The following is a 20,082-nucleotide window of genomic DNA, read 5'->3' on the forward strand; positions in this document are numbered from 1 at the left end:
TTCATATTATACGTTTGGTTAGGGCAAAGATCCAAACATTTGAATGCTTCTCTGAATTTATGAAGCCTTCAGAATCAGGCTGGAAATCTCTCAAAAACAGGCTTTCTTGTGATAATTCCAACACTTAGGAAGGGAATACAACAAGAACAAACTTTCTCATAGAGTTTCAACATTTCCAGGTCAGATTCAAGCCAAGACCCTGCAGTGTGTTGAGGAAGGATCCGAACATTTCAGAAACCTAAAAGAGGTTAGGTATGAAGGAGATCCTTGAATCAACCGGTGTTAAAAGGGCTGTTCTTATTTATCCCAGATCAATTTACCCATCCTTATATTAGCTGATGTGATGGGCAAATATGATGCACCTATTAATGAGGGAGGCCAATGTACGTGGCTTGGCCTCCCTCATTAATAGGTGCATCATATTTGCCCATCATATCAGCTAATATATGCAGATAGGTGTTTAGTAGAGAACGGCCTGATGCACCAGAACTCAAACCACCAATTTAGGATATGGCATTGGGATTCAAACCTGGTTCCAAATTTGATGCCACTATTTATACAGTCCAATTTTAGTCTCTGTTTGTATAGGACCGAGCACAATAGGGTGCTGGTTCATGATTAGGGCTTCTAGGCATTAGAAATAAATAATAATGATGGGCTGAATCAGAACCCACTGTCCAAATATGCTCAAATATTTATTTTGAGCAAGAGGATGAAGAGGCTCTAATATTAATAAAAAGAACCCAATTAAATACTAATAATTAGGTGTTCTACAGCTGCTTTTCTACATTGTTATTAATATGCTTTACATAGGAGAGTAAGTAGCATTATCGTGATTTACAGATGGAGAAACTGAGGCACAGTGAGGTGAAATGTCTTGACCGAGGGCACACATCAGCTCAGTGGCACAGTGGAATAGATTCCAGATCTCTCGACTCCCAGCCCAGGACCCTATTTAATAGAATGCACTCCTTCAAGCCAAATGGTACAGTAGTAATTCTTATTTCTAAGGCTAGTCAGGAAGTAATAGATATTGTCAGTGAAAATTCCTCTGACCCAGCCCCGAAATGAATTTTTTTTCCAAAGATTTTGTGGAAATCTTCAAGTTTTTCAAAGAAAATCATTTCAGTTTTTGAAAACCAAAGGTTTTTTGAGCTCTCAGTTTTTATCAAAAAAGTAGAAATTTTCAAACAAAATATCCAACTTTGATGGAAAAGTTTTGACCAGCTTCACTTACTCATGTTTTCAAGTAGTGAAGTCATTTGTCTTCAATCCCTGCAACAGTTTTTACCATAGGTTCAGTAGAACAAGTCATTATTTACACACATTTTTGGACTTTATGGCAGTTGCCAGTTGCACGGTGGGTGACAGGTGTGGATAGGCTTGAACCATATGTTATAGCTTGAAAGCAGATAATTTAGGAAGGCCGTTTATTTGTATAAAAATTGTGCCTACTCTTACCTACCTGCTAGGCATGGCCCTTTCATGAATCCAGCCCATGGTTACAAGAAAAGCCAATTGGAACAAGGTGAGATGCCAAGAACAGCACTCACTGGATGGGAACATTACTGTTTTATTGTAGGAAAATACCTGTACTGCACTCATAAAATAACTATTAAAAATTTAGGTAGGCTACCCTTTCCACTCCCTTTCACATACACATACACACAGAACCTGCCTTTCTTCTGAGCCACAATTAGGGCCAAATTCTTCCAGGTGGTTGTGCCCATATGCACACCAGAAAAACTAGGAGCCCAGGAGGACGTTAGGGTGGAATTTTTCCATTTCCATTATGGTTCCTCAAACCTGAAGCCGAGGATCAAGGGATGTTGCATGGAACACAGTAATGAGCCCTACACACAAATGCAAATATATAATCTGCATGGAGGGTTAATAAATAATAATAATCTCTTGACTCAGTTTGGCTTTTAACTTTTGCATTATGTCTTACAACAGATAGACATAACTGTGGACGATTGAATTGCATATATACTCTGCAGTCTGCTACTATTCATAGGTCTTCTATGACAAGACTCAAGGTTAGACCTTTTAAATTCCATCATTTATTAGTTATTATTAATTATTATTATTAATGTATGAGTTTGTTCTGCTACAATGTGAAGATTTACAATGAGTTGCATCCCCTTGGTTTACTAGGCCAGAGTCATTGCAACACAATAGTTAATTTTGGCTTCTAAATTCAACCTCTGTCTATCCTCTCTCACCACCAGAACAACTTCTATTCACCACAGAAAACATACCACAAGCTGGCCCCAATATGGTTTCAATATCCCAGGCCTCACCCATCCCCCAAACCAGCACCCTCCACGAACAGACCACATCCAAATTTACTCATGTCTGTGGAGGGGTACTGGACATTGGCTTTGGTAGTTGGGCCGAGTTAAGGTTGTGATGTGTTGCCTATGGGGTACAGTGGGTGCTTTAGGGGTGAGATGTGTGTTTCTAGGTGGAAGAATAGAGGGACTTATGCTTTAACTTTTCATATGTGGTTTTGTGTTAGATAAATTATATATATACAAACATTAACTCAGGTACAACATAGTGGTTCTATGTATTACATTATACAACAGTGGTATCCTTCTTTGTAACAAAAAGGCTGAAATATGTCATTGACAACTTGTCTTTCACGTCTCATCTAAGTTTCTAATGTTGATTTAAGATTCTTTAACTATTGTACAAAAAGGACAGTGACCAGGTATTTTTTTTCGTAGATTTTCTATATATCACATTCTTCACACTTTTTGAAAAGAAAATACATTTGGAAATGAGGGTAGATTGTTCCTCTGGTGGCCTGATTCTTCTCTCATTTACATTGGCATCACTCCACTGATTGTCAGAGAATTTGCACCAGATTTACACCAGATCCTTTTGTCTTGTCTATTTCAGCAGTGTAGAGAATCTTTAATGGAAAGGCCCTTTAAAAATAAAAAAGTCCCAGGATGTATAGCCCTCCCTTAAATATTACAAGTGCATTAAAGAGAGAGATTCAGGAGGTGCATATACACATTCATTCTCCCCTTTGTCACTCTGTTGGACTGAGTTGGGCTGGAGCTGAACAGAAGCCATTAAATAAATAAGAAGTTTAAATGCTAGGTTTTGTCAGTTGGCTGAAACCAAATATACTTGATAACAAGGGTGAGCTAAGACGAGTCTTTCACACATTTCCTCAGGTAACAAACCCCTGGGAAACATTTGAAAAGGATGCCCCTCCCAGTTTTTTTAAAGGAGCTTTTCAGTGATTCCCTAGGTTGTGGTTTCAGAGCCCAGTACATGGGACAATCCAGTGGTTCTTTGTGGGAATTTTTGTATGGGAGTTACTTTGGAACTTGCTTTCCCTCATTTACAGATCCATACCCCCACCCTGTGGCTCCATCTGGCCTATAAACCAGGTGGAAGTCAAATCTCTTTCACTGTAGCTGGCTTTCACAGCCTTGTCCTGCTGAAATCAGCTTAGCATCTGAGCTGAAACGAGGACATGGGATGTGTGTCACAGGGACAGACAATGCAAAGAGAAAGACAGCACAACTCGTCTTCAAGTCAAATGACTTCATATCAACCTGGTGCTGCCTTGGGTACAAACAATAGAGGGCCTGATTCTTCTTCCACATACAGCCAAGCAAATGAAGTAAAAACATTATTTCAAAGGAGATACTCTCGATTTATATATAATGCCAGTATAAATGGCAGTGAATAGGAAAGTACAGAGTAAATGGAATCCTGTATTTAGGCTGCTTGTCTCATTGAATGTTAAAAGCTCTCCTAATAACAGTGTCCCAATCTCACCATTTCATTTTCAATGTAATTCATTTCAATTTTCTTTTCCAATCAGAATACATGTGGGCTTAGATCACTGAGATCAACTGTTCTCTTGCAGCCTCTTACAGTGGTTTAGCATAACAGCTTCTTGTGAACTGCTACAACTTCTGAGACCTGAGTGTTCTCCATAGAGCCAGACAGATTCCAAATTTCAGTTATGCCAGTGCAAACCCAAGGAAACTCCAGTGACCTCAATGGATTTAACACTACTGAAACTCCAGAGTAAGTGACGTAAGAAATCAGTGACATTGCATCTGATTAACACCACTGTAATTGAAAGCAGATTTTGGCCCATTTATTTATTTACTTACATCATTAAGATTTAGATCCTGCACATACTTTCTCCCATTGCTGTCAGTAGGACTGGTCAGGTCAATAAGGTTACCAGGCCAGATGTTGTGAAGGGGTATAGTTGTACTGACTTCAGTAAAGCTAAGCTTATTTGCATCAACTGAAGATCTGGCTCTTTGTACTTAGGTACAAAAGTGTCTGCAGGATAGGGCCCTTATTAGAACATTCCCTGCCAGTGATCAAAACAAGTTAACAAGCTTTGCTATATGTTCTCTGCTGGCACTGTACATTTGTTAAGGAGTAGGAAATACTGAGACACTGTTACAAAACAATTTGGAAAAGATTAAAAATAGAGGGACTGGTTATAATATCGCTAGTGAAAATGAGATCAATATGGGAAGGCTACAAATTATGGATGGAGTATAGACTGCTGAGAAAAAGGAATAGCACTTTGATACTGACTTTCATCCAAGATATGCTACAAACATTATTTAATCTTTGTCGTCAGTGAAAGCTCAGGGTCACCATGTTATATACTGAGGTAATCTGAGGCTAAGTGACATTCTCAAAGTGACAGGAAGAGTCTGTTTCAGAGCTGGAAGAGTTGTGGATCCTTGCTCCCACCACTAGACATTAAGAAATATTCTGAGAGTTAAGAAGCATATATCTTTCTCCAAAAGATTCCTTGGTCCCTTCTTGTTCTGAATTAGTAGAAACCATCACTGCAATCACTGAAAAGTCATTAGAACAGCAGACAAAGTCGTCCCAACTGGCTGTATCACACAATAACAGTTTTGGGAGGCTAACACCTATTCCCCATTCCCACTTGGGAAGAGTGAAAAGTGTTACATCTAGCCTAAACAGCTCAGTTCCTATTGGATCTCCCGAGCCTTCTATTATATCCTGTGTTATCTACAGAGCCCCTGGACTCAGCATAAATGTGGGAGCAAAAGGGGATTAACTGAATGGACGAAACAATGGGTGAGATTCTAACTCTCATTGATTTTAATGGGGTCAGGATTTCACCCAAAGATAGGTCATGCTGACAGGATTCTGTGTGGTGGAATGACATGGCTAGAGTAATCCAGCTGGATTCATAGCACTAATTTGGTTATTTTAGTCACAACACATTTCAAGTAATTTAATTTGTTCTCAGGAAGGTGGGTACAGAATGGAAAAAGTGTTTTCCCCCTGAACAGGCATTCCAACTAAGAATAATCATTAATAACATTAATAACAATAACAACATCATAAAAAAATTACCTGACCAAAATGAAAAAGTTCCATTAGGAAAAATATAAGGAAGCTGAACACTGGGATTGCCTTCAATTTAATATTTTCCCCCACCTCCCACCTCAACCTAGAGACATAAAGGATATTTTTGAGGTTTCATTTCAAGGGGTGTTTATCTTCTGGTCTTTGAGAGTGATTTTTTACCTTGTAAATAATTGGAAAGAAAGAAAGAAAGAAAGAAAGAAAGAAAGAAAGAAAAATCACTGGCTTTTATGAAGTAAAGAGAAATGTATCACACACCATTGGTTATAAATTGATTTCTTAAAGGATAAGGACCTATAAAGTGAATCTTTTATGTGTCTTGTCTCCTCATTCGACGTTTCCTAAAGGTCAGAAGATACACAATCTAAGGTCGACCCCTAGGGTGTATAATTTGCAACACAGTCCCTTCATTTCAGAGCTTCCCTGCTACAAGGCACAATTATGTTTTCCTTGGCCCGAAGAACTGTATGAAATAAATTATTCTGCAGCCAGTCTGACAGAGCTGGGCATGGGGTACAGAGACCTGGACAATTTCCCAGTGGCCTCTTGCCTAGAATTTGTTCTGAATGCGTGAAGCTGAGCAGGGATTGTAAAAGACACATGCGGGTAGTGTATGTGTTAGTTCCTATTTCAAGTTTATCTCTTCATGTCATAAAAGGACAATGTATTATGTCTTTGAGTTTCATTCAGCAGCACTGAATAAGACTCCTAACAGAGATTTAAATGGGTCAGGATTTAAATGTATGAATCTTGATGGTTACTCTGTATCCTTATTTGCTATCATATATTTCATGGCTATATAGTTAAAATGTAGTGGCCAAATTCATCGCTGGTGTAATTCCATCAAAGCCAGTCTTGGTCCCTTAAACATTATTTTATGGTGATGGATTATAGGCAACAGTGGAGAACTGGCATGAGAAATAACTGTGTACAATGCTCCTCTTACCATAAGGGGAAAAAGTTACATCCTTTTCAAAAATAAATAAATAAATAACACTGTCAGCTTTGGACTTCAGGCATTATATTATTAGATATAATATTATTATACGTTAAATGAGTAATTCTAGTCTATTCTACCCTGGTCCTTGTGCTGAATCTATCATTGTGGTATCTGAATGCCTCCATGCTATCTAAGTGGCTACAAAAACTTGAACCCAATCACTCTTTATATGGCAAGGTAGATAAAGACATGGGCCCGACTCTTATCTTTCTTACAGTGGCATGACTACTGATTAACTACAGTGAGGTTAGTGAAGTTCCCTTTTAATGTGTAAAAAAAAATCAATCTTTTTTTGAAATTAGGGCACTTTTTATGTGTGTGTGTGTGTGTGTGGCGGGGGAATGATATGAAATGTAAAATGTTTCTCGATTCAATGCTTTCTTGGATAAATTCAGCCTTATGCACATGTGGAGAAATAAATATTTGAAACCCTGATATAGCTTGTGCTGTAACTATCAGAAGTTTCCAGCCTTGCACTTTACAGTGAGATGTTAAAATGCAAAAGAACAACACAAAAGAACCTGTGCAAAATGACACTGATTCTGGAATGGGGGAGAGTACATCAGGGGATTTATAAACGAATATAAACAAATTTAAATTAAAAATAAAATGTAAACACTTTCTTTGTTCTAGTTTCCTACCTGACCCACATAGAATTATATAGAACCCCAATATGAGATTGAAAAGTACCTCTCATTTGACATATTGGATGGAACTTTCAAAAGCACTCAGTTTTGGCCTAACTCTGTTCCTGGTGATGCTATAATCCGAAGAGAGCTAAACTAAATACATGCTGAGTGCTTCTGAAAATCCCATATAAAAGCATAGGATTTGTCATGCTGTACCAAACCATTGGCCTGTGGTGTCCAGCCTCCTCCAGTGGCCAATATCTGATGCTTCAGAGAAACGTAAGAGAAAAAAATGCAGTTAGCCAATTGTTCAGTGTTAAACGTGGGGAGGGAATGCCTTCCTGATCACTTTTGACCCAGGGATGTAAGATTTGAGGGCTTTCTCCTTTGTTCTTAGGAAAGACAGATGTTATTTATTACTGGTCACAAAATTACCTTGGCAGCTCACGTGTTCAATGGTGTTTACTTTGTGAATTCTGCTGTTCTCCAGAGCCCTTTCTTATAAGGAGCTGAGCTCATGCCTCGATGTCCTATCGCAGCTGTTCTACTGGTTCAGAGTGTATGTCAGGAACAAAAGACGCCTTGGGAAGTAATGGAGCTGTAAGACCTAGTCAATCATTATTCAGCACAGTAGCAGTGACAATAAGGTTTGTAACAAATGAACATAAGAATGCAAAAGAGAATATTTTCAAGTTGACAGTCTGTTCATAAGTGGCCCCAGGAATCCAGCTGCCACAGGGATTTGCTATCAGCACTTGACACTCTCTGCTGTATATTCTGCATGTTTCTTGAGAAACCTGGAAAATAAAATATTAACATCTGCCCTATATGTCTAGATAGCTGCAGAGCAACCTACAGTCGAAAAAAATGCCCTGAAGTGTGTGAATGGCTTCCACACAGGAAGGTTAAAAAATCCAGACAAATCAAAAACACTGTGTAGCTAGCAAATGCTAGTAGATACCTAGTTGGCATTGGCTTGGGCATTGATGCTTGAAAAGACTAACATATTGAAGCTTCACCTTGGCAGCTTCACACTATGGATTGCCAGTGAGATTCAGAGTCAGAGACTGGCATGTGAACTGAAATAAAATAAATATGTTGCATAATTGGCTAGAGAAAATGTAGAAAGAAAAGCAGAACGTGTAGTTGGATTGCAAGAGAATCTGTGGATGAACACAGAGAATTTGATTTTGCTGCAAGAAAACAGTCTAGGGTCTCTCTCTCTCTCTCAAGTTATTTTGCAGAATTATTGAAGAGTAAAAATGTTATCGCAGGATAGAATATGATTTCCAGAAGCCGTTTCTTCAGCTAAGTCAGACAGTGGCCACTTTCTCTAATGTGAAAACATGACTTCTACATATGGGGCAATGTTCGATAACAGTTTCAGACACTGAACATTTGACAGTCACAGGTGCAAGGTGTCTTCTACCTGAAGAACATGGATTTTAGTCTAGTGGACCATCTGCTGTAATTAGCAGCATGTGAAGTGTACCATTGACCCATCTTGCTGTATTTTTGCAAAACAATTAATCAACATCTATAAAATGCCACAAGATAATTATTAAATGCAAAAAGACCCCAACACCACAAAATGAAAACAACCCCCCAAAAAACCACAACTGTATCATACTGCTGCTAATTTTTTTTCACAGCTGTCTGAATTTCTGGCTGCCTTTCCTCATGAACATCCATTCAAATAAATAGGAAGTCAGGACAGAGCAAGGATCTCTTGCTATTTGTTGGGTATAACTTGTACATTATTAAACAATAAAATGGATAATATTCTGTAATAAGCCTATAAAGTTGCAATGAAGTTCATAGTTAATTCTCTTGCACCCTGTGGTTAATCCACAAAGACTTTTATGTCATAATTAGAGCCAATATGATAGGGATCAGTGCCTCGAAACAGTATGTAGTTCTTGAACTATGGGAGTTGTGAATGCATTGGTCAAGGGCAATCTATGTTATGGCCCAAATGAAGGGCACTTTCTAGTAAAGTTAAGGTGTACTAAGGGCATAGCTATCTTATTATTTTACTCAAGGTATCTCCTCTTCCAGCTCCATATTGGGCTATAAATCTTTCCAATGCCTTCCCGTGAAGGAAGGGAATGCAAGCTGACACCAAAATGCCTGTTCGAGATTAGGCAGCCAAGTTGCAGTGGCAAACCAAGATGGCACTGGATTCCAGACTGATGCGAGTCCAGTTATTCCCAACATCAATCCTGCAAGAAACTCACTGAAAACTCCAAGACATGGAAATGATAGGACAGCAGAGGGCTGTGAAGTTGATGGATGATTTTATGCACTGGACTTGACAATGAGGTAAGAATTTCCAGTCTGAGAGACAGGCCTAACGCTACATTTTAGTTCAAATTGTTGGATCCAAGGATTAAAAATAATACTGTGGCCTCATTTTCCATATCTGGAAAAAAACGTAATCTGACAAGATGCTTCTACAAGACGTTGCTGTGTGTAGTGCAATGTCCCAGCATGCAGAGTCTAATAATGAAAAGCAAAGAAGCAAAGGAGCCAGACAGACCATTGCCAGTTCCTCCCAAGCCTACAGCATGTTCTTCTCTAGGTGTGGATTCTCAATGGCGTTTTGGGATGTATAACTAGGGGCATTGCCAGCAGATCGAGGGATGTGATCGTTCCCCTCTATTCGACATTGGTGAGGCCTCATCTGGAGTACTGTGTCCAGTTTTGGGCCCCACACTACAAGAAGGATGTGGACAAATTGGAAAGAGTCCAGCGGAGGGCAACAAAAATGATTAGGGGACTGGAACACATGATTTATGAGGAGAGGCTGAGGGAACTGGGGATGTTTAGTCTTCAGAAGAGAAGAATGAGGGGGGATTTGATAGCTGCTTTCAACTACCTGAAAGGGGGTTCCAAAGAGGATGGCTCTAGACTGTTCTCAGTGGTAGCAGATGGCAGAACAAGGAGTAATGGTCTCAAGTTGCAGTGGGGGAGATTTAGGTTGGATATTAGGAAAATCTTTTTCACTATGAGGGTGGTGAAACACTGGAATGCGTTACCTAGGGAGGTGGTGGAATCTCCTTCCCTAGAAGTTTTTAAGGTCAGGCTTGACAAAGCTCTGGCTGGGATGATTTAGTCGGGGATCGGTCCTGCTTTGAGCAGGGGGTTGGACTAGATGACCTCCTAGGGTCCCTTCCAACCCTGATATTCTATGATTCTATGGACTCAGAGCTGGAAAGTATAGACTCAATACTGTCATAATATTCAACCAAAACCCAAGGCAAAACACTGTTACTGCAGCATTGCCTAATCTTTACATAGTGGAGCTTGTTGAACATAGATGAAAATATAACACCAGTCATAGCAGGTACAAAAGTTGTGACCTTCTCCGTTCCAGACTCCAGTAATTATCAAGTCTTTCAGCTGCCTTCCTTGTGTTGACAATATATCCATGGTGCATCTGGGACTATTATTATTACGGAACTGATACTTCAGGGTTCTGAGCATCTCCTAAGAGGTGCTTAGCTCTCTTAACTCCTTCTGCCTAAGTGTTTAGCACTTTTGAAAGTCAGGCCTCCTATTAAGATTGCTGAATATGGACTTTGGAATCTAACATTAGGTACCAGTTTGAGGAAATCTTGACTCAGGACATTTCTGAGTGTATGAAAAGTATTTTTACCAACTGTGGGGAAGTAAAGAACCTTTTGTCCTGGAAATCTGCTTTCTGTCCATCAGTCTCTATGAGTAGGACCGTTTAAAGTGATTGAAGGTTTTGGTCTTACAGAAAAAATTCTTCTTTAAGAAAATAAGAACAGCCATACTAGATCAGCCCACTAGTCCATCTAGCCCAGTGTCTTGTCTCCAACAGTGGCTAGTCGCAGAGCTTCAGGGGGAGTGCTAGCACGTCTCTGTGGCCCCTGGGGGGAGAGGGACAGTGTGTCTCCTTGCGCTGCCCGCGCCCACAAGCGCCGCCGCTGTAGCTCCCATTGGTCAGGGGCCGCAGAGACGTACTAGCAGCCAGCTGCTTCCGGAAGTGGCATGGGGCCACAGCATGCAGACAGCCTGCCTGAGTGCCTCACTGTGCTGCAGGACTTTTAGTAGCCCAGAGTTGGAGATCTCTGCCTCTGATTTATTTTTGTGGGGCCCCCCTTGAGCCAGGGCTCTGGGCTGCAGCCCCTAAAGCCCCTGTATTAATCCAGCCCTGCCTACAGGCTTAAAGTCAAAACTTGTAGAGTTTGGCCCTATGAAGCTGTGAATGTATTATTGGACTTATTTTGAGATGGGCTACTTTATGCAAACTGTGGTTTAAAAATATGAACCTATAAAAATAAAATATACATTTTCAACTAATTATAGAAAATGTTTCAATAACTGATAATTATTTCTGAACCCTAATGAGAGCAAATAATGCTTGTGATTTTTCTTGAGAGTTGGTGCTGTGATAAAATCCCAGTGGAGTAATTTTGAAGTATCACCGAGAAAAAACATTTTAAAAAATCCAGGCTCTATTTGTCGCTGTGTTCCTCCAGTTTTATGCCAGCATAATTCCTCTCAGATCAGGCCTTCTATTCTGAGATGCATTCAATAAAAGTAATTGAAGGAAATATCAGTAATTTATAAATCCTCTGAAACAATTTCTTCCAAAACCATTCAGCTAAAAACATTTGACTTACACAAAGCCATGTGCTAACAAATAAAAATATGCGGATCAACGTCAGTATCTCATTGACATCTGAAGATACAGGATAAGTTCATTTATAATTCTAGTGCTATTCAGCACTCTGAAGTACATTTTATAACAAGTCTTTTTAAAGAGATTATATCGCACCATCTGCAGGAGCTGAGGTGCACACATATTAAAAGATTTTTTTTTCACACAGTAACCATGCAGCTTATTAAAATACTAACATTCATCTTCTATTCCAGTCCTCGTCCACAGTGAAGATCTTATCATTCATTTGACTTGTGAATGCGTATGTAGCTGACACATTACTAAATAAGAGAAGGATTCAATTATGCATCAGATGTTGTGCTTTTTACAGTTTGTGCCTGAAATGGTTCATATTCAAGCTTGTTTGACAAAACTTTTTACATATCCTGCAGCTATCTCATGAATTTGGTGTAGCACATATATTCAAACATTCAAAATTTGGAATTTACTATGTAAAATATGTAGTAAGGCACATGGAACTAATTTAGTGTCTCACTTAGGGTTTGTGTACATGGCACTGCAGTCCATACTACAGTGAATTGTAGCACACCGTAACTTGTTGTACTGTAACTGCCCCTAGAAGACCCTGCTGGCGCGGATTAAGCGGAACCTGGTATGCATCAACATAGTCCTGCTGGAAATTTGCATGGTCGCTTTAACAGCTTTTTGTGCATATGGGTTCAGCCAGTTAGAGAGTGGGGATAACACCATGTGACTTGGTAATCAATCACACAGTGCAAATCTGGATCAGAACTTTGCTGCTCAGTTTTATACGTAATTTATATGAGTGCTCTCCACAGAACAGTGACCTCACAGAAGGCCACATGGGCCACTGAAGTCCCACATGAAAGGCTTATGTACAGCTCTAGCGGTGGTATCTCAGCCCAGTTCAAGCCCTGCCTATATGCTTTGCAGTACAGCTCTGCATGGGCTGTGCACAACTTGTATACCACAGAGCATACCTTCCCCGGCGTCTCTGAATCCTGTCATAGAGGTTACCTCTGGGGAATTAGCGCAGCTGGGGTCGGGAGATGCAGAGATCCACCTCTGTGAGAACCCAGTTGTCATTTCCCTCTGTGCTATGGGGGAGCAGGAGTGATGCACCCTCAGGAACGTAAGTGGAGACACAAAGCACCTCTGCAGGCATACCATACCTAGAGGGAATTCCTTCCCACCCTCCCATAACCCCCAGAATCTGTTGGTGCTCAGCCTAAATACTAGGGCTATGTACATGGGGCAAGATTTGCCCCACAGTGCATGCCTTTCACATACAGTGTGCCAGGTGAATGTGTGTGAAATGTTTCAATTACCTCTAAAATAATGTTTAACATATTCCAGACGTATGGCATTAAGCAAATGCCCAAGCAGTATTCGAAGCATATTCTGTTTTTCATTTTAATAGATTGTAAGCGTATTAAACACATGTTAAGAATATATTTCATATACTGCATTTGTAAAATATTATCAGATTTATATAGGCGGAAGCCACAGAGCTACCACAGGATGGGCCTGGGAGTAATACCATTTTGTAAGTTAACCTTTTCACACCATTCTATCATGGTTTTTTTAATAAGAATATATTAGTTAAAACCGAAAGTATTCTTTGACCACAATTCTGAACACTGCTGGCTGCACATGGTGCAGTGTCTGTATAACTGGCACCCTAGCCCCGTGAGTTCAGGACTCCTGGGTTGCCATGCTGCCACACAAGTGAGGATAGCAGAATATTGCTGCTAACATCCTCTCTGTGGCTGTGCGATCCAAATTTTGTTCTGCAGTTTAGGCATTTAATCAAACAATTGGAGAGTGTGAAGCAACTTTACAGAGAGGGAATATTGTACCGCTAGCAACCCAAAGCAGTACAAAGATCATTGTGAATTCAGAGATCAGCTCAGTCTCATTGTTAAGGTTTGTAAACTGTTGGAGGAAACCTGGATGGCTTATGGTTTTGCATAGAAGCCATGAGGAACGGTTTCAACTACTGCTGGGTCCTGGATCTGGAAACCTCAAGGCTGTTTTCAATCAGAATCCATTCTGGACCTGGATCTGATCTTTGGGCTCAGTCATAATACCAGATGTCAAAACTCAACTCAAGAAAGCAGCATAGGAGAACTCTACAGAACCAACTTGCAGGACAATGCTCAAGCTGCTCCAATATATGGTGATATTGCGAGGGAGAGGACCCAGGTTCAGAATTTACAGGAATGACCTCTTGCTCTTCAGAAGTCAGGCCTGCTATTCAAGTGGCGTTTGCTACTGCCATATGAGGACGAAAGAGGTGTCTGGCTCTGTTTGTGATCTCTATTATCTGACCATTGAATGTCACTGATGGACAGCTGGTTGGAAATTTTTAAATTCAACATTTTTTAAATTAAAAAAATGCCATTTCTTCCAAACTGAAATTTTTCATGGGAAAGAGTTAGCTTTGATGATTTTCTTGATTCAATTAAAAAAAAAAAGGTTTCAAAATTGGCAAAGCAATACATTTTCAAAACTAAAAAAAAATTCCAGTTTTCTGGGTCAAAATGGTTCAAAATCCAGTTTTCTGATTCATTTAGAAATTTAAGGTAATTAGAGTAAACAATTAATAATGGTCATCATCCAAATAAAGCATTTCAAAATGATCAAAACCAAACATTTAGATTGACCTGACCCAAAATATTTTTGGGTGTTCAATTTGAAAACAATTTCAATATTTTGACTTTTCATCACAATTTGGGTTGGGACAATTTTTTAGCATCTAAAAAAAAATTGTAGGATGAAAAACTGTTTCCTGCTCAGCTCTGCTTGATGAGTTCCAGAAGAAGCTCAGTCTAGTCCTACCTACTGGGAACTGAAACCCTATAATGGGCCTGGTTCTGATACCACATTGGTGTAATCTCTGTAATGCCATTGGAACTACTTCTGATTTACATCAATCTACATGAAACTGGTGTGAATGTTTAATGCAAATATATAGCTGCACAAATATTCCTGTTATGTTTGCAACATTTTCCCTGTCCACAGACGTTCCTGTACACAACATCACACTCAGACCAATGTTCACAAAAAGGGAACAGAACATGTAGTAAATAGTGACGGAGAGAATCTGTGGCTTTCACACAAATGAATATTCACAAACACTTTCCCACTGACCTGCATATGATTATTTAATGCGGCTGGATGGCTAAATGAATGTGTTTGCTGGCTGTGAGAATTTAATGTTTCTGAGAGGTCATCATTGTTACTGAGAGGCAGTAGGTTCGAATGGATAGGACCCTGGACTACAGATATGGGTTCTATTCCTAGCTCTTCCATCGATCTAGTCTGTTACCTAGGGCAAGTTACCTCACCTCTCTGAGCCTGTTTTCCCTCTTACCCATTGTCTATCTTGTCTATTTAGATTACTGTTTGGGGCAGGGTGAGTTTTGTGCAGCACTTAGCACACTGGGGCCCTGGTCTTAGTTTGGACCTCTAGGCACTATTATAAAATAACTACTAACAACAATATAAGTTTCGTTAGTTGTTTAGGTGTGTAGACCTTCTTGTTTTCCCCTTGTTTACATCTCAATTAACAAATGAAATAATAAATATTTAGGGATGCAGTAGCCCCACTTCCACTCAGGTCTTAGAACCAGCCATATCTGGTGTCAGAGATTTGCCTTTGGGGACCATGCCATTTGTGTAGAACACTACATTCTAAAGGTGAGGAGTCAGGGTTTTCCTTGCCTGGGTGTTTTGCTTAGTATTTGGAATCCAGTTTCTTTAGAGTTAGGAAAGCAAATCCATGTCCTCCTCCCCCACCTTGGAAAAATACAAGAGAGAGGAGAAAGGGAAAGGGGAAGGGGGAAGACGTGTATGTTCACCCAATGAAAATACAGCTAAGGAAGCAGACAACAGCAGTAGTCTCCGTGCATTTCTGTGCCTGTCCAGGAAAACAGCTGGAGCCAAAAGAGCTGAAACAATTTGCAGTGAGCCGTAGAAGTGTGCTCGTGTGTAATTGGTGGGGTTTTCACAAGGCTCTTTCACATGCCAAAGGAAATGTAAAAAAACCCCGCAGTGATGTTACTGTCCCCACCTTCAGTTGGCACTCCTGCGGACCCTGGCTCTAAATTTACATGTGATGCTTCTGCTTGTTTGTCTGGGGGTTCTTTTATATCCACTGCCTCCTCCTAATTATTTTCATCTTTTTAAAAATCCTTTTCCCTTGCCAAGTAAAGTGGGCTGTTATAAATTTATCCTGGTGGTGGTAAACTGCAAGCTCTTTGTCATCTGAGCTTTGGTTAGGACACAAGTTTTAGTTGGGAGCCAAAAGAAAAAGAAAGCATAAAAAGCCTAAAATAGACAAAATTAGGTTTAATTTGGGTGGTTTGTGGATATTCAATAATTTGTACATGATCCCTTTTATATTCAGTGAAATATCTTAATATACACATTCAAGAAAGGTGCTCATGAAAATCAATTCAGATGAGAGGGCAGCCTGTTTGCTTTTTAATAATCTACTTCACACTAGAGAGCAGAATTTGGAATTTCTCTCTAAATATTGTATCACATTATCATCTGTCTGTATGTTTGGGCTACATCTCAGGCAATAAATTCATTGAACAGAGGCTCTAACATGCTTTTCATTCTCTTCAGAGAAAATACTTTAATTCCCCATGTCCCCATATTCTGTGAAGCCAATGATCCTACTTTTGTACTAAGAACTGTCACCTGGACAAAAATTCTGTGTTCAGATTAGTGGACTCCTCTGGTGTTGGCACCTGCTTCAACAGACGTTCCATCATGACTTTGATTGTAAGTTCTTTGAGTCAGGGACCATTTGTTCTGTGACTATATAGCCCCTTGCACCATGGTCACTAACTACAGTAATACCAATTTCAGAGTGGTAGCCGTGTTAGTCTGTATCAGCAAAAACAACTAGGAGTCCTTGTGGCATCTTAGAGATCACACCTTCTTGTCAACTGTCTGAAATGGGCCACTCTCATTACCACTTCAGAAGTTATTTTTCCTCCCTTGGTATCCTGCTGTCAATTGAATTGTCTCGTTAGACTGACCTCACACTTAGTAAGTCAACTCACATCTTTTCATGTATTTATACCTGCTTCTGTATTTTCCACTCCATGCATCTGATGCAGTGGGTTCCAGCCCACGAAAGCTTAGGCCCAAATAAATTTGTTAGTCTCTAAGGTGCCACAAGGACTCCTCGTTGTTTTGGTAATATCAATTGTTATTATTTTTGTTAAATTGGCGTGGGTCAAAATTTAGCAGGATGTTTCATTGCGGGAGGCGGGAGGGAAGTATCACACATTATTCAAGTCATATTCTTTTATGTCCTGCCTCTTAAAATGAAAATAATAATAATACAGATACTAAAAAGGGTAAAAAATGTTGTTTGCATTGCCTGTAAAATGGGGAAAGCCACATGATTTGCATCCCTGGCAAGCCCTTTGGTCTATTTCTAGTCAAAAGAACATGTTTGGGATATCTAAAGTCAAGGCCCTGATTCTTGTCTCACTTGCTCCTGTTTCAAATTGGTGAAACTCCATTAACTTCAGTGATGTTAACTCCTCATTTACATTGTGCAAGTGAGAAGAAAACCAGGCCCACTCTCTAAAGAGCCCTGTGCAGCAACGAGCTAACGTACCCAAAAGCTTCCTATGTCTTTTTACAGTAGAGTTTATTCAGCTACAGGAGATACACAGGCAAAATGGCTTTGGTAAAATAAAGAACTGTGCTTCTCAATCACACTCATTAAAAAGGCAAGTTTACATTTTTTGGTTGTTGTTTTTCTTCCCAAAGGCTGCCTATATTTCTAATTTCAAGCTGGATCAAATATTAGAAATTCTGAAACTCAGTCAGGCTCTCTCTAGTGGTTGACTCTTGCTACTTTTGCAAAGCTAAATATTCTCCTTTAACTCAAGTGGGAGAGGCCTGCATTTTCTGTGCTGAAATCCCTGGGTTTGACATTCAATGCAAATTTCTCCATTGACTTTGATGAGAATAGGAACGGAGTTCTTATATTAACTCTGTGGACAACGCTGTCGTATTCCTATTAGGCATAATTCATGATTGAAATTAGAGCACCCCAATGGAAGTCCATTGAAGGTAGGATGAATACATGTCCCAGTTTATTTTTACAACATCCATTAGGCTATCTCATCTATATCATAAACTAGTATAGTCATTTACAGTTATAGTAGCTAAGTAACGAGGAGTCCGGTGACACCTTAAAGACTAACAGATTGATTTGGGCATAAGCTTTTGTGGGTAAAAAACCCACCCACTTTGGGTTTTTTACCCATGAAAGCTTATGCCCAAATCAATCTGTTAGTCTTTAAGGTGCCACTGGACTCCTCATTGTTTTTGTGGATACAGACTAACATGGCTACCCCTCTGATACTTAGTAGCTAAATACTATTTAATACATTCTGATCGCCTACTTGATTGCTTTTTGAAGTTTACCAAAACTGACTAGTGGGGCAATCCTAGAATGCCTTAGAAATTATTCCCAAATGTCTCATTTACATACATTAACTCTTTCTTTTTTTTATTTTTTTGTTCTGACCATGATAGATTTTTTCGCTCTGTGATTCCATTAGAGGTCAACCTCCCTGGCATTTTCTCAACATCCTCTTGGGGGGAAAAGCAGGTGGCAAAGTCGATATAATTTAATTTGCTTCTAGTTTTAAAATTATACAGTAATCACACCACTGTGAAGTAGAGACATGGCACTCATAGATCTTTAGTTTATATACCTTGCATTTTTGGCTTGTCGGGTTTTTTCCCCCTGTTCCATTCAGACCCAATTTGCCCTTTTCAGCTTCATGCCCAGGAGCTTAAAGGAAAGTTTGTAGATTACAAATTTGAGTAAACTGCTTTTCAACAGTAAACAAGCAAAAATAACCACACTGGTGCCAGTACCTAATAAATATTAGACCTGACGTAGGTTGGGGTTTTAACTTGGACTTCTGGGTGTTGTTGCGTTCCAGTAATCAAGTTTTGCTAGGTTTTTTTTTTTTTTTAATTAATGACTTGGCTAGTTTGATGTTGTACACTAGGCTTCAAGCACAGAGCTCATTGTATTCACGATGAAATGACATGGTCAAAGTCTGAAACCTGATTGGTCTGACTGTAACCATGTCTTAAATAAACAGAACAACTCACTTCAATGTATTCATTTTCCTTTTCTAAGGAGGGGCGTAAGGTTGAGGGGGAGCAAATTTTACAGAAAAGAATACCTTCAGCATGTTTCTTCTCCACCCCCAAAATTTAGTACCGCTGATGTACTCAAAGGTAAACTTTCTGTTTGAATAATAACCAGACATTCATCAACTGTGCAACGCATTGAGAAAGTTCCACATTAAAAGTTAGAAAGCTGCCAGAGCAGGAATTATTTTGCTTTAGGCAAAACTTTGGGCTAGGTTTTTTGCCCCATACACATGCTGGGTAGTACCTTACTGCATAAATCTTGGGACAACTTTCAAAATAAGGTACTATTCACTGCACAAGAAATAAGGGAAAGGGTAAATATTGGCCTTTAGAAACTGAGGGAATCCCCCCCCCCCAATCCAATGTGTAAATGGCACAGAGGGAGGGACAATACCCTGGATAAAATCCTGAGGCAGCGCAGCATAGTGTTCTGAAATCTGGGAGGGCTCTGACCACCTAAGGATCTGCCCTGAGAACTGTTCCTCAGAACAGTGGCTAAAATAAGAGAGTCTGAATCATAAAGAAACCTGAGTGCACACAAACTATTTCTGAAGACAGCTTTGAGTGCCATGTTCTAAAAACAGGTGATTCTACTGGTATGGAACAAGAGGCTTTCAAATCTGTTTAGCTGCTGATTCTAAAAGAAATACTAATCAGGACACAGGACCTCTTCATAAATCTTCCCTGCTCAAAGGGCCAAATTCTGAAACCTTTACTCAACTTGGGTAGTAGTTTAGTCCTCTGGTAGTGCCATTGGTTTCAGTGCGATTATTCATTCGAGTTGGGCCATAAGAAATTAAGGGTTATGGGCCCAATCCAGCAAACTCTTATTCAACAGAGTAGTCTTTACTCATGGAAGTGGTCTTATTGATATAAATGAGATGCCACAGGGGCCTCATCCAAAGCCCATTGAAGTCAATGGAAGTCTTTCCACAGAACAGGATCAAATCAGGAAGTAAATAATTCTACCTGGACCTGCCTGTACTATAGTCAATGGCAAAAATCACATTAACATCAATGGATGCAGAACAAAGGTTCATTGTGTCCTGAGATAACTTGAAAACCATTTGGAATGTTGAAAAATAAACACTGAATACTACTGAGATTATCCACAATATATACCATAACAGAGTTTCATAATACTATTGGCTGCGATGAATCTTTATTTC

This window comes from Natator depressus, chromosome 14 (genome assembly GCF_965152275.1).
Source record: "Natator depressus isolate rNatDep1 chromosome 14, rNatDep2.hap1, whole genome shotgun sequence".
NCBI classification, from domain to species: domain Eukaryota; kingdom Metazoa; phylum Chordata; order Testudines; family Cheloniidae; genus Natator; species Natator depressus.